Source organism: Phasianus colchicus, chromosome Z (assembly GCF_987193195.1).
Source record: "Phasianus colchicus chromosome Z, bPhaCol1.hap1.1, whole genome shotgun sequence".
Taxonomy (NCBI): Eukaryota; Metazoa; Chordata; class Aves; order Galliformes; family Phasianidae; genus Phasianus; species Phasianus colchicus.
In genome coordinates, this window is record NC_143476.1 from 91697285 (window position 1) to 91700411 (window position 3127).

At 51.4% G+C, this 3127-nt stretch overlaps 1 long non-coding RNA gene across 2 annotated transcripts; it reads right to left on the reverse strand.

Moving 5' to 3' along the window:
- Positions 1 to 216: 216 nt before the first annotated feature.
- On the reverse strand, positions 217 to 2045 carry LOC149913187 (uncharacterized). 2 transcript variants are annotated; one of them, XR_016462127.1, is made up of 3 exons: positions 1962 to 2045; positions 1233 to 1340; positions 217 to 459 (listed from the first exon to the last, which is right to left on the reverse strand). It is a non-coding gene; the product is annotated as an uncharacterized LOC149913187 (long non-coding RNA). The 2 variants fall into 2 exon arrangements; XR_016462126.1 differs by having other exon boundaries at positions 1233 to 1445; positions 1962 to 2044.
- Between the last annotated feature and the right edge of the window lie 1082 nt (positions 2046 to 3127).

The window sequence follows — 3127 nt, forward strand, 5'->3', positions numbered from 1 at the left end:
TGGGGATGTGTCCTGTGCTGATGGCTCTGCTGTTTCCTTGGCAGTGTCCCACAGGACTGACTGCCCTCTGGAGCAGACCTTCCAGACAGACCCAGCACTGGGGGATAATGAGTGAAATTCAAAGTGTTATCCTAATGAACAATCCGTGGACTTTGACATGGCACGGCAGGATGAAAGTTCAATAGCAATATTCATATTGAGTTATCTCCCAATTTACGGGGCATAAGATTGACTGCTTTTACTCTCATTTTCTCAGAGTCATTTTGTATGTTCTCACACAAACGTAGGGGCTGCCCAGACCCAAAGCTACACTGCATGAGTATTTGTCCATCATTTCTGTTTCCTTCATGGCAGGGCTGCAGTGCAGTGGGCAGGAGCTGCCAGCAATGGGCATGAACTGGAGCAAAATGTTGCAGCAGACAGCTCGCCTGCTCTCTAGACTGAAGACCGGTGCTACCTCTGAAAAAAAAAAAAAAGAAAGCATGCACGCTGATCACTGCTACAATGATTAAACCCAGGAACTGTTTGAATGTTTATATTGATGCAGCTGGGACCGCAAGCAAAATAAACCCAGTAAAATAATAGCCAGTGGACAGTCAGAGACCATGGCGAACCTATTGATTGCAACAGGGTCTCTTTCCTGTGCAGCAGAATGATCTCAGAAGGGCTGAGCTTCGGGTAATTTCTAGCAAACAATGTATTGTGCACCATTATTTGTGGATCCTGAAAATCGAACCAGCGCGCCCAGGTCTCTCCCATGTGTTTCAGAGAAGGCTCTGGTAAGAGGGAGCCCGGCATCACCGAGCATGTTGCTTTGCAATTGGGTGAACTGCAGAGCCAAACAGCCCCCCCAGAGCCACCCACAGCCCCACAGGAGCCTCCTCCTGCCCCACACCGAGCTGTGCTGTGGCTGTGGCCATCTCTGCACTCCTCCTGACGGATCACTGCCTGGCTGAGTTTAGAGAGCAGAGCTGCAATATATTATGCTTTATCCCCTGCAATATTCTCTGAACGCATCCAGCGAGTTCCCCGGGTCAATTGCAGCTGATCCAGTTTGCAGCAGTTGCCAGAAGAGCCGGCTGATGAATGTCAGTGGGTTTGTGCTGAGCCCCACCCTGTGCTCGCCTGTGGATGTGCTGGAAGCCAGCAGGGCACAGCCTGAATGCTGCTCTGGCTCCGCAGCTCAAACCACTGTACAGTTTGCTGCGCACTGATTGCTGGCACCTCCTCACCTTCCATGCAGGGCCGCCGTGGTCCGTGCAGTGCAAGAAGCCCCTGGTTATGACTGGAAAGAAGGAAGGTGCCTGGCCAACCTGACATCCCCCGAGGTCCTGGTGGGGCTGGTGGCACACACGTTTGCATACATGCATTCAAAAATTTGGCACGTGTTATTACAGGAGAAAACATGGTAGGGCCAAGTGCAGCTGTTTAAAACAGGTATATTGCTTCCCAATGCAGGTTGGTGTAGAGGAAACCAGCACGAATTTACGGCAACAAGGAGGGCAGGTGATAAAACACGGTGTGAAAACCCAGGTATCGTGGCATCAGCAGAAAGAGAAGGCACAAATCAGGGGTCCACACTGATTTACATTCCTTGTGTCAATAGAGGAAGAAGGCTCTAAAGTTTTACAGTTAATTTGTGTACTTTACCACAGGTGCTGTGGGAAGTATAAAACAGCCGAGCACAACCTGATGGTAAGTGTGTAAAATGTTTATAAATTGCTAAGCAAAGCAGCAGGCAGTGATTTCTGCGCTGTGAACCAGGCTCTATGGCGGAGTGCTGTCCCAGCAGGACACCAATGAGACTCTGTGGGACAGTGCTGTCCCAACAGGGCACCAAGCTGGCTCTATGGGACAGCGTACGTGCGTTGCAGCAATCTAAGGGGATGATGATATATCCACAAACACCGTGTTTGGGGCTGTTATATACAAGGGGCTGTCTGGCAGCTACCCGTACTTACAACCAGCAGCCAATGCCTTGAGAAAAGAGAAATGGAACAAATCAAGGGGAAGAGCCATGAAAACCCGCGTGCGTCACAGCCCGGCGGGGCTGGCACTGGGGCAGAGTGGCAGCGGTGTGCTGTGCACGTTGCCGTGCGCTTCGAGGTAACAAAGGGATTCGCCGCCGGTTCAGAGGTCAGCCATTTGATAAACTGTCTCATATTTTTCAATGAAAAAAATGATACTTCATCTTTCCAATGACAGAAAACTTGGAGACGGTTTACAGTAATATATGCCTTTTTTAATACATGGCTTGCAATCTCAGTCCGGCGGCTGTATGAAGAATGGAGTAGCAGCCAAAAGGTTAATAGAGCATCGGTCCTTTTTTAATTGAAAAAATGACGGAGGGACCATGTAGCAGGCCGAGCAGTAATATTATTACAGGCTGTAAGTACTGTTCCAGAGACTTACTGTTCATCTGGGAGCAGGGTAATGAACAGCGGCCATGCTCTGGCTTGGCGGCAATGTGAGCACACCCTCGGAGAAGCTGAGACCCACAGCTCTTCTGGCACACCAACAGCCCCCAAAACATTTGGCTTTTGCTGGTGGATGCCCACTGCTCTCAGACACGGGGCTCAGCTCTGCCTATAGGGGATGTGGGACACAGCGAGGAGCCTTCTGCCTAAAGGCACCTGGCAGCATGTTCATGGGTGTCAATCAGCAAAGAATTATCAACTGGAGGTAAATTACAGCAATTAACTTTGCCTGCGGATTTGGGCCTCTGGTCCTCTCCTGTCCGTGCTGCCAAATGCCCTGCACCTAAGCATCCTCATGCCAGCACCCACCTCTATGGAGGAGGCAGTGTGGGGCTGCTCTGTGGGCCCCATGTGCCCATAGCCCCGCAGTACCCATAAAGCTCCACCACTCCCCACAGTGTCCCCACAGTCCCCAAACCCCACAGTACCCATAAAGCTCCACCACTCCCCACAGTGTCCCCACAGTCCCCATAGCTTAATGTCCTCACAGCCATGGAAGTGCCAGTTGTGGAGATTTGATCAACTGAGGGAGAACTGTCCCCAAACAACCCACGGCACCCCCAGAGCTGAACCTGGGGCTGGCAGGAAGCAAAGCAGCCCCATGGTTTGTGGCACTGCCTCGCTGAGGATGGATGCTTGGGGGGAGCAGC